This window comes from Lethenteron reissneri, chromosome 27, assembly GCF_015708825.2.
Source record: "Lethenteron reissneri isolate LAM-NWPU_2019-01 chromosome 27, ASM1570882v1, whole genome shotgun sequence".
Lineage (NCBI taxonomy): Eukaryota > Metazoa > Chordata > Hyperoartia > Petromyzontiformes > Petromyzontidae > Lethenteron > Lethenteron reissneri.
In genome coordinates this window covers 7,153,280-7,166,105 of record NC_083805.1, presented here as the reverse complement: position 1 = coordinate 7,166,105, position 12,826 = coordinate 7,153,280, and positions in this window count along the sequence as shown.

Sequence of the window (12,826 nt, the reverse complement as noted above, 5' to 3'; positions counted from 1 at the left end):
TCATCTGGTCCAACCCATATGAGACTAGGCTCGAAGGAAAGCTGTCTCGGGTGTGGACCAATCAACTTCAGGGACAGTGCACATTATCAGAGTTATGTCTTTTGTTTGTATTTATGACTGCAGGTATTGCGGTCTATGCAAACATGACTCCTTGCAAAAAGGTGTCAGTTTTGTTGCCAGATAGAAGGGTAAAGAACCAATTATCAAAGTATATACACCTTTGTTTTCTATTAAAATAAGATGATGAGTACATGAATACATAACCTCATCTTCGAATGTGATGAAGTCAAAATGTGCCCTTAAAAAATAGTGCTCACGAAATAGGCCCAAAAAGAACGATAAAAACTCGTTCTGCAATAAATTAATAACGGCTTCAAGTGCTGTGTTTTATATATAAATTGTCCTGGTCAATTATTTTATTTCGTCGTTTGTACAATAAAAATGCATCCTGCAAAAATCCTATTGCACAGCTGTCTGCATTTAGCATATAACTGAATCTCAGCCCAAACCTTTGTTGGAGAAACTAGAAAAATGGTAATAGGTTTTCCATTGCAATTTGTTTTCTGCTCAGGAATAGCTGTTATTATAGATGAAGGATTTAAATTGGAAAATTGGAGATGTTTAATTTTCATGCACTCAGTGATAAAATATAATTTGTAAAATTGAAAGTCAAAACATACAGTGTAGCCCTCGAGATTGGTGGTTGTACCACCATGCTGTTTTATAACGTTTTTATATTTTAAAGAGTAGCCAATGGCAATGTTTAAGATAAAACTACCAAGCGATAACGTAGAAATGCATTCTTTCAATAAATAAATCCATGTCGAGACCAATTTACATTCATATAACCTTGAGGCATTTAGTCGAGACGGTGAACTGTTGCGTGTAGACTTATGAAAGGTAACGACTTATTGTTGCCATTATAGATGAGGCATATATTCGTAGTTTGTGGATTCTTTCACCGCGGTAATCACTTGGCTGTTTCTCCGGGTACCACCGGTGTTGCCTCCACATTTATAAACATGCGTTTGTATAATTTGGCTGCGAATATAAATGCCCACGTGATGATATACGCCACTTCTATGATAAGCAATCGTGTGTGCAGGGTCACCTTTGAAAAAGAGCTAATAGCTCTATGGGGTTTACCTGGAAAATGGATTAGTTTAGTTTAGCTGTAAATGGTGCTGGGTTATGAATAGAGAGCACAGCAGCGAAGGCCCAATACTGAAATTTATAGTTTCGTAAGTTCTTATCACTGTCACAATGAGCCTTCGCTCACCAATCCCATTGGCGAACACATGGTATATTGGTATATGCCACGAGTGTGTGTGTGTATATGGCCTACGGTGCCAGTTACGGTCAGTGGTTCTGTCCGTACGGTAGCTGCGGCAGTAGAGCATGCAATATGCACCTGTATTCCCCTTAAATAATATTTAGTTGTATTTCATATACATTCAACATTTAACTTGAATGGGTAATGCAGTATATAACTCACTGGGATCAATTATTTTAATTAAAATCACTGTACAATATACGCTATTCCTAAATTGGGGCACTGCGTATTGCTTGACTTATTTTCCAATCAAATGAAAAGAAATAGTGCGGCTGTCATATAAATCGCGTACTTCAACGTTTTGATGTGACGTCACTGTTTCCCAAAGCTCTTGTGAATATTTACAACTGCTCTCCTGCATTGGTTGATTGTGATTTTTTTTTAACACACACACACATGACAAGACTATTCAACCATGGGCGATGCACAGTGCCTTGCAAAGATCACGTCTGGCCATGAGGCACAAATCATAATTCACGTGATCTCCATCCTCTCGTGAAACGGCGATGAACAAATGAAACATCTTTCGGTAAAGTCACGTAGAATGGAAATAATAAAATAATTAACATAAAACATAAATAATTCTCACGACGTTTCGGCCACAACGCAAGCAGCCGTTCTCAGGTGGAGAACAGGTCTGTCGAGAAGGCAGAGTCTGAATGACACACCCCAGGCTTGGAGCGACTATTTAAGCTGGGATGGAGGAGGGAAGAGCGCCTTGACAAAATAATTTGCATATCAAGAGGAATTTAGCATATTTATGGGAAATGCGGATATGCGATTAGTACTACTTGTGAAATGCGTAGGAGGTTTGACTTTACCGAAAGAACCAAGAAGATGAATCCCTGCAGTCACGAAAGCTTTAAATCGGGTGTACATCCCGGTGCGGTGTCGATGTTGCCGTTTACTCACGGGAGGCACGTTCTTAGGGAGGACGGGTTTCCGGTAAAGGTGTGTTCATTTGCTAATTTTATTCGGGCATTTCGAAGCTAAATAGCGCTGCATTTTTATAAAGCCAACAATACTCGGCGATGCTCAAAGTGATGCCATTTAGCTGCATGCCACACCATATGAAATAATGTACCACGTGACTGACCATAACTTTGACCATAACCTTACACATTTCCCCCCCCATCCTTTACTCGTTTTATTTATTTGTTTAAGCTTGTCTGCCAGCAACATAGCTTGCTGTTTAGAAAGGACACGCCATTTAAGAAAAAAAGACCTGTTCTTTGTGATAGATAATTACATTCAATATTATCTCAATGGGCTATACTTTCATTGACAGAGCACTCATTATACATGAAGTGTTATGTTAAGTAGAAACATTGCATTTATGCACATCTATAAACGTGAGCAAAATAAGTGGGAATTAGATGTGAAAGCTTCTCCAACTTACCATTTGCATGTAAAGTATTCATACTCGTGACTGTAACAATTCAACTGGCTCAACGTGAATAAAAAAATATAAGCGCCGCGCATATGCACAGGAAATAAACGTATACATAAATAAAAAAATTCTGCAATCAACGAAATGTGTCCATATATGCTATACTTGTACAATCACTACTGTAATGCGTATTGAAAAACAACAACTTGTAAACACCTCCCCAGAAATAAATGTAGCTGAACTCGTCGACGTAGGATACGAAGACAGCTGAACGTTGGTATGCACGCAGAGTATCGACTCTTGTAATAAAGAGTGAACATGTTTCTGTGGCCTTGAGGCACACAAAACCTGAGTACTGTGTGCTCATTGGCTTGGCCGGTGCACTTTGCAGTATCATAAAGCGGCGTTGGAACAAATCTGGTCCATTCCTTTCACTGGCAGAGTTATTGATTAATGTTTGGTATATATCTCACTTTGGGTGCTCAGTGTTATCCGATCAATAATACTTTGTAGCAGTTTTATTCCATTACTATTGATTGAAAACCTGGTCAAACTTCCTGAATGTGGCTTGTCATGCCCGTCAAATTAGTAACCTTTGACATTTATAATGCTCGGTCGAGAAACTTTAGAATGTTCCGTGAAAACATATTTGGGTTTCGGCAGTGTTCTACTTTTTGAAATAATCTCAAACGTAATGAAACGACATAACCGATCAGTGTGGACCTATGGCCGTTTAACTGCAGTGTATCTATTTCAGGGAGAAGTTGTCCACAAAATAATAATCGTGGTCGGTGTCATTTGCTCCATGAAATGTGTTATCAGGAAATTCTGCTGTCGTTGGTATTCAATTAATGTAAGAAGTAGTATCACGAGGAGTGGAATAACAATTAGAAGGCTATTTTCGCTATTTAGCTATGGCTGCACGCATCGACTGCTCACGAAATACATTAGAAATGTTTTAAAACGCGATGTTTATCGAATGTATTCATGAGCATAAAAGCACCGAGGTGAAAAGAAAATATAGAGAACAGTAAATACTGTATCCATAATGGTACATGTACAGTTATGTACCATTCCACTGCTGGATGAGTGCCTCCCCATGCTGTGCAGATCGAACGGGGCAAGGCACTCTCAGAGACAACGACAAGGCAATTGTCTGTGTACTCATCTTCTTGGTTCTTTCGGTAAAGTCACGTAGAAGGGAAATAATAAAATAATAAAAACGACGTTTCGGCCACAACGCAAGCAGCCGTCCTCAGGTGAAGAACAGGTCTGTCGGGAAGACAGCGTCTGAATGAAACACCCCAGGCTTGGAGCGTATATTTAAGCTGGGTTGGAGGGGGAGAGCGCCTTGACAAAATAATTTGCATATCAAGAGGAATTTAGCATATTTATGGGAAATTCAGATATGGGATTAGTACTACTTGTGAAATGCGTAGGAGGTGGGCGGGGGGTTTCAAAGTCATATTATGCCCGTGCATTATGCAGGATTAGCAGCATCAAAGGGAGGGGATAGGGGTAGCATTAATAATGTCTGTGTACTGTTCCCCTTTTGGCGTTCTTTGGTCTGGCACTGACGAGACTAGGCCACAAGGAAGGCTGTCTCTGGTGTAGGCCAATCAGTTTCAAAGACAATGCATATGTTATCAGAGCACCATTGGAACCTCATTTGCCAGTAAAAAATATGATAATTGTTTCTTTACCCTTCTATCTGGCAACAAAACTGACACCTTTTTACAAGGAGTCATGTTTGCATAGACCACAATACCTGCAGTCATAATGCAAACAAAAAACATAACTCTGGTAATGTATGCAATGTCCTTGAAGTTGATTGGTCCACACCCGAGACAGCTTTCCTTAGAGCCTAGTCTCACATGGGTTGGACCAGATGACGCCAACCCATGTGAGACTAGGCTCTAAGGAAAGCTGTCTCGGGTGTGGACCAATCAACTTCAAGGACAGTTTCCATTTGGTGATTGAACATCTTAACACCTGTTTTATTTCCAGAAAGGGTCAAACCTATTTATATTTTCATACATTGATATTGGCGAAAAAGGTCCCATGATAGGAGTCACTCTCTACATGAGGTCAGGGTGGGGGGGGGGGGCAGTCACTATGGTGTGTCTGGATAACCCCAAAATATGTATTTGTGGCTCTAGTCAAGTTTATTTGTTCAACCAGTTGAGAACTAAAGGAGACCAGGATAGTTTAATTTTTACGAAATACCTGGGTCATTAAAATGTCCAAATGCAAAGCAAATGAAAAAAGAAAAAGTACAGCAATGATATAAATAGAAATCAGAGAAAAAAACAACTGATGACTCAGAGGCACCCACACAATTTTGGACCTAACCCACCGGGAAGCATGTGCTAGTTAGGGGCTTCCCTTGACATCCAAGGTGTGGCTGTACCTCGGCCATAAGTTGTTCGCTGTTGACGTTTGTCAGGGATGATCATTTGTTTATTGACAACCCTAAATGTAAGAGAGGTTGAGTGGATCTCCTGACTGGAAATTGAACTTAAAACTTCCCAACGTTGATGAATAATGCAATTCAAGTAACCCAAGCTAGAGCTCCACTGAATTAGATACACCTTGGTGACCAGAAAAAAACAAAATTTCTGTTTTGTTCAAAGTTATATTAAACTGGATGTACTGCATATGGAGTTACAAAATATCACGATCGAGGAAAGGTTTCTTGTATACTGTAAGTTTCTGCCATGGTATAATGGGTAGCACACTTGACTTTCCGTCCAAAGGTCGCTCGTTCGATCTCCCAACGTTGCAGTTGAAACAAGTTTCTTTAATCCACCGTGCAGTATAAATACATGCATGTATGTTGAACTTATGCCGCACCGTATGTAGCCAACCATGCTAATCGGAGGTAGGATAGAGTTGTGGGTGCTCCCCACCTCCTCAAAGATGTCTATCGAGCATGCAAGAGTAGGCCAATATACTCTCGAGAGGGGCTTTCTAGAGCTCCCTCTAAGCGAGGCTCTTCCATGAACGTGTGCAAGTAATTGCACGGCTGCATCCGCGACCTGTAATTGTAATTGAGCAATTATATTCTTCTCTTCTCTAATTCAAGAGCTTTCGTCCATAGTGCAGAACATTTTTTGCAAATATACTACACATTCCCTACTTTTGTCTCACAAGATAGTTACATTAATTGCAAGTAAAGCATTCAAAATATACAGCTAGATATAAGGCAGTCATTATGCATATGTGATATGGCGCTGAGAGCTGAACTTCGGGACAGAGATAATTGCTATCCATCTAACCTTGTCAATCCATGTCTGAACCACTGCCATTCAATTCTCACCCTCGCGGGATGGGTAATGTTTAAATGACCACACTCATCAAAGCACTGATGTAAACTTGATTGTGAATTGCTGGTTGTTGAGGTGTGAATGTGTTGAGTAGAGTGATTGCATGTCAGTCACTCGGTTTAATTGGAAATCATGTAGCTTGAAAAAGGACCATTTTCCAACACTGTTGGTTGATTAAAAAAATCCCTGCTTGTTGCAGATGGTTTTAAAAATACTTGCACCATATGTAAAAAACTAACTTCACAAATACCACATTTTGTAAGTGTGGATCATTATTAATAGAAGGGAGACACGGTGGTGTAATGGTTAGTATTTGTGTTACACATTGTTACGAAGGTGAATCACATTCAACATTATGCACACAGTACATATGATATATTTGTGAAAAAAATCCCATCAGGAAAGATAGCTCAAGACAATGGTCGACAATTTATCTATTGCGAAGAGTCTTAACGCACACAGATAAATGTAGTTATCTGGAGACTGATACAAATTGGATAACAACCAAGATACAAGGTAACTTGTGATGTAAAACTCTTATGCAGTTATTAAAAAATATATATGACATACATTGACTATATTGTCGAGGTAACAGCCTTTCTGAGAATACAAGGTAAAGGTGCAGCCCAACAAGTGCCTGCTCACACCTACTGCTGGGGGAAGGGCCTCCACTAAAGCAGCCTCTAGATAATATTGGACTGAACACGCACTTTAAGTTGAATGTATTTGATTTGTTACACGGGTCATCCTTTATCTGTTGACAAACTAACTGTGGTGCACACATTTATACTGATTGGTAGACAGAGGTGGGCGGGTTTGAGAAACTTTCACCATTGCTCCGGTTACTGCACCGGGAGATCAAATTGAACTCGTGACCTCTGGTATTGCAAGTCCAGTGTGCTTACCATTGCACCACGGCAGCATGCCCTGTATGCCACGTGAGCTCAATAATGCGAGCCAAACTGACACCAGCGGTGGTCATCAAGGTGAACCAGGTGTTGAGCTCTGGTGGTCTTCTTTGGCACTGGAAAATAATGAATTGCTTCACACAGTTTACACAACCGCTTTACGCGGCCAACTACATTGACGTTTTGACTACAGAGAAGGCAGTTTTCAGCTAGCTTAAAAATTGCATTGCACTTTTTTTATGGGTAGATTTATACGGATATAAGGCAGTTAGAGTTGTGGCAGCACACGTCTCTTTTCACAATTTGTAAGGCCTCTGTGAGGCTCCTGCAATACTGAAGTTCCCAGTTGCTGAAAAGAGCATGAGGGCAGTGTATCTGTACCAAGACACCGCACAAGAGTATGAATGAACTGAGCTACGTAGAATTTACGTATGTTGAAAAAGTAAATGTGTATGGACCCCCAAGAGATCAAGATGATTCGGTGACTTAAATAAATCAGGGTGCAGCAAATATCAACTATAAATAAAAATATTTATTTTCACAAAAATACCGAATAAATCTCTCATATATTTTCTACAACTCTCTCAATTCACCACGTATCCATTTTGTCCACACTTCATCTCGCCCGCCAGTGTATATCTATTAAGTAATTTCACTGTTTTATAAATCAGAAGGGTGCACCTCCAAAAATAATATTTTCTTAGAGGTCCCAAAGGATAAGGAGCACCAATGCATGATCATATGATGGTGGTGAAAATAAATAATCAAAACAATGGACGTTAGTGATGATGGTCGCCTCACCGCTTTCATTGAATTTTTATTGGAACCTTTACTACCATTGATGATGGAGGTGGCCAGGGTAACGAAAGCCAATCACTCCTGCCGAGACTGGGAGAGGCCTTGGAGTGAAATCTGGGAGGTCAGTGATCGTGTGTACGATGTACAGTGTTCAAATAGAGGGATACCGTAAATGCATAATACGAAGTTGATTGACAGTGCAACAGTTGTTGAAGATGATCATGATGATGTATGTATCTTGAACTTATTTTGCACCGAACGTAGCCAACAGTGCTGATCGTAGGTGCGGGGGAAGGACAACAAACTAAACAAAAAAGCAGTTTTTAAGCACTCAGTTTTCAATCTAGATTTAAAAGGGCCTAGCTCCAGTGGCTTCTTAACATTGGAAAGAAGAGCGCTCCAGACGGCCGCAGAAGCGCATGTGAAAGCACGTGATGCAATGATCGTCTTTGTTCGATGGCTAGCCAAATGCTGCTGCGAGGATGACCGGAGTTCGCGTGATGGTTTACGCTCTTTGACAAGAGTACATAATCAGTGCGAATGCACTAACTATACACTAAATGCATTTGTAGTGAGTCACTAATAGTAAGAGGCAACACACGTTTATTCTACACCTTTGGACACTGTTCACGCAAGGAATAATTATAAACGGGTCAGAACTGCCGGCACACTAACCTACGACGCCAGAGACAAAGACGTAGGACCTTGGGTTCGACTCCACCGACAGACAGCCCCTATTCAGCCTCGGGACTTCCCTTTTATGCCCCCTGGCGTGGCCTGGCTCCGCCCTCGGCCACGCCCGCTTCTGGAACCTACCAGAAGGTTCTGGTCCACCTATCACGTGTCCCCTCCCTCGCTCCGCCCTTGGCTACGCCCCCTTCTGTAACCCACCAGAAGGTTCTGGGCTGTACCTCACGTGTCCCCTCGGTCACCTTTGCCCCACATCCTTTACCCCGGCCTATCAAGTGCTCCACCAGCTGGCCGGGGTGCCACGTCCTCATATGCCCCCTTCTGCCAGCAGCCAGCGCCACGCACCCTAGTGACCCACTCCGTGGCATTGCGTGCTCTGCTGGCAGAACGGCTGCCACACCTGGCTGTGCCGGCAGGTTGGCCGTTACGCCCACATTCCCTCTCTCTGTCAGTAACCCGCGCTACGCGCCGTCGTGACCCATTCTATGTCACTACACATTTATTGCAGATAACTTGTGTCTTCACAAACTACAAAGTTGGTGTGTAATGGAGCATGCAATATTGTTCTAATGATCCATGTTTTAAGCATATAAAGACAATTATGTTTTAGCTCATTGGCCTATTGGCTTTCCGGAGCATTATTATCCACAGCACCATTTGTTTAACGGAACAAACTCTCGACTGGTGTTGACCTGATCAGCAGAGACAAATGTATTGCATTAATAAGTGTTCAACTCGAATAATGTATAAGCTGAAATGTTTTACTGTATAGTGCTTCATTGAAGACGGTATAGTTTACTGAACTGAAAAATAACTTCAGAGGTAGACTCAATTTACTCAGAGGTAATTTAATTTGTCATCCCTCTGAGTTTGCTGTTCAGAATTTTCAATGTGTCAAGAAACTTATGAGAATAGAAGACCATGGGTCGTGCATTTACCAAACTCGCCTAAGACAATTGCATGCCACAATATCAAACTTGCTTTGGTGAAATGCTTTATATATAGAGGTGTTTATTTATTGGTATGTGTAGTGACATCACGGATGTCACTGTGTAATGCCGGTTCTAGCGATGCACGGCGTGCGATGCATTGTCATCGCGGACACCCCGTAGGTGGGTGTAGTACCAGCCCTAGAGGGGGCTCAGTGAGCGCTGGGATAACGCAGTGGCACCACGCGTGGCGTGTAGTGCCGACTCCTACCGGAGGGAGAGTGGGACAGAGGTGGGACAAAGTCATTGTTATGCAAGTCCAAGTCGAGTCTGAAGTCAGCAAATTCATGACTCGAGTCTGACTCGAGTCCAAGTCACATGACTCGAGTCCACATCTCAGAGGTGGGACAAAGTCATTGTTATGCAAGTCCAAGTCGAGTCTGAAGTCATCAAATTCATGACTCGAGTCTGACTCGAGTCCAAGTCACATGACTCGAGTCCACACCTCTGGAGTGGGAGTGTCAGCCATGGGATGAGGTTACCCTAGGCAATGGCCCTCTTGTTGACCCTGGAAGGCACGTGACTAGTAAGATCTACACAAGGGCCCCTGGGTGGGGGCTTGTGGGTGGTCACGTGTCAGGGTGAGATCCTACGGGAAGGGTCGAGAGACAACCCGAGGGTTCTCGAAGGTGGTCGTGGCCAAGGGCGGGGCCAGCCACGACCCAGCAGCATATAAACCGGGTCCGTACAGGGGACCGGGGTTCAGCGTTGCTGCCGTCATCTGAAAGTCTATGATCTACGTTCTATGTCCAAGAAGAAGTCACCAACACATGGACAAGGACTCCACCTCTGGTCCTGACCGTTATCGCTACTCCCAGTAGTTAGCCTGGTGGTCCACCACCATAGGTTATGTGTTTAAGGGGCAGTAACCCCTTTTGTGTTATGTATTGGTATTAATAGATATGTGTTGCTTCCAAGAAGTACGTCTGCGACTCAGTTGAATCCACTACATATGTAATTTTTCAAGTTCACAATTTGTTGTTTTTGTTTGTTTGTGAGTGGTGATGTTTACACACATCTCACCGGGTACTCATTTGAGGCTGAGTCTACCTAGAGGATGCCCAGGACTGGTTTATAAAATCGTCACTGGTGTTGAAGGTGAGCGGGAATCGAACTTGGTAGCGCAGTGCACTAACCACCACACTGCCGTCTCCCTACAATATCAACACACACGTACGTAAAGGGAGGCCTAGGACTGGTTAAGATAATTGTCACTGGGTTCGTAGTGCAGTGCTCTAACCACTACGCCACCGCTCCACCATAGCACTATTTTCACTCCACCATATTATTCAGTATCCAAGTTTTACACGTGTTGCAATGTATGGAGGATGTATTGCATTATGTGAGTGTTTTTTCTTCTTCTATTTGCAGTGCAGTGTATTTGCCCATCTGTGAACTGGGAGGGTGGTAGATTAGGTCTGTAATTCTGGTATTAATAAATAAAAGCTACTACATTCCATTTTCATTTTTCCACCTCCCCCACTTCCACCCTTCTGCATGCGAATTGTTGATGATGATGAAGCGTACAATGAGTTAGTGATGTATTTTATTTAGGCCTCTGTCTTTACCGTACACCTCTTCTTCGTAGATTTTCCACACATGGGGCTGAAGGCTATATTTTGGATGTGGTTCCTTGGATGAACCAAACAATTTTGGATTTTTCCTTTGCTTGGTTTTATTCCGGTTGAAAGCTAACATTCAGTGACAACCTCTTTTTTCCTTACACTAATGGCTCATTGAAAATTGTCCAAGACTGTCAAATACTCTGAATGTAAGAGATGCATTGGTAGTGGCTGTTTAAAGACATTCACTTTCGGCACAATTTAACGTGGGATTGTAGTTTCGCGAATGTAATATCACGGAGGTCTGTGGCTGATACAATTATTGTTAAGAAACATTTATCTTTGTACAGGTTTGCAATATTTGTTATTGGTTGCAAAAAACTTAAACTTGCACATAATGTACAATTTTCTTTCGGGGTATCATATTCTTTTTGTGTGTGTTGTATTTATTTAAGGAGGCTATTTGCTATTCAGAAGATCCGATTATGTAAATATATTTACACATTGTATGTGCTACATGGTATATGAAATAAACAGAATAAAAACGCCTTAATCATATTTCCAAGTGAATTCAAATCGTCAGTGACTTCTTTCATTACAGGTTTACCAGAATTCCATTATTCTGTGCAAGAGCAGTGATAATTAATCAAAATTCATGTATAACTTAAAAAACCCTACATAGTATTTATATAAAATATTTATGTAGAGAGTAATGTGATACAATTATATGCCAATCACATGGTCATCATAACCTTGTATTTTGATTTTATAATTGCTCATCTTTACAGTCATTCTAATTAAGATAATTATGGAATACACATCGAATTCAGGACCTATTTGTTGTCATAGAGAGCTTCACTTGTGTATGTAAAACAGCTATACCACCATATTATATAGTTCATTTTAAGGCAGTGTTGTTGACTAATGTGAAGGTTTCGTGACTGCAGGGATTCATGTTCTTGGTTCTTTCGGTAAAGTCACGTAGAAGGGAAATAATAAAAGAATAAAAATATAAAACAATACAAATTCTCACGACGTTTCATCAGGTGATGATTGCTTGTGTTGCAGTCGAAACGTCGTGATAGCAAATAGCCTCCGAAAGAACCAAGAATATAATGTGACGGTGTTTTATATGTTTAATTGTGCTTGTGCGCCACTACGAATGCAGCAGCTTTACAAAATGATTCGTTTAATTCTAAAGACAACAGTTGCAAAACCTTCCCTCTTGAAGGTGATCAGTTTTCAATGGACCCAAAGGCTCCTAAGGCTGATTATATATTTCATTTTAAGGCAGTGTTGTTGACAAATGTGTTTATTATGTTTTTTTATTTGTCGCATTGAGATGTACGTATTTGTGACCATTTCCCCCAGAAGTCCCACGCTACACCGCATATACCTCCACATTAAATTGTCACATGGGATCCTGTCTGCGTGCGTTGAATATCATGGCCCTGTACTCTTGTGGCAAGGAATTGAAGCAGAAGGGCTTTTCATTTCCATACAAAGTCACGCGATACTCTTTCACTGGAAATACTGCGGAGCGTGTAATTCATAGCCAAACTGACCTCTCACAATTACGCTCGTGGGAAGGAACATTTGTGCCGTAATTAGCACATGGTGATTTAATCCCGTTGATTTGAGTTCAATTCCCCGCCACGACTAATATCAGTAGCGAGTGATAAGTGAAGCAGTCTTTGGAGCACCTTCTGACACGAACCCAAATTGAAGAATGCGGAAAAGTATTGTCACTCAAACCCCGATATTTGATACAGTGTGGAGGGGGGGGGGGGACTTCATCCAGCGGTGGATTGATAAAGGACAGCAAAATGA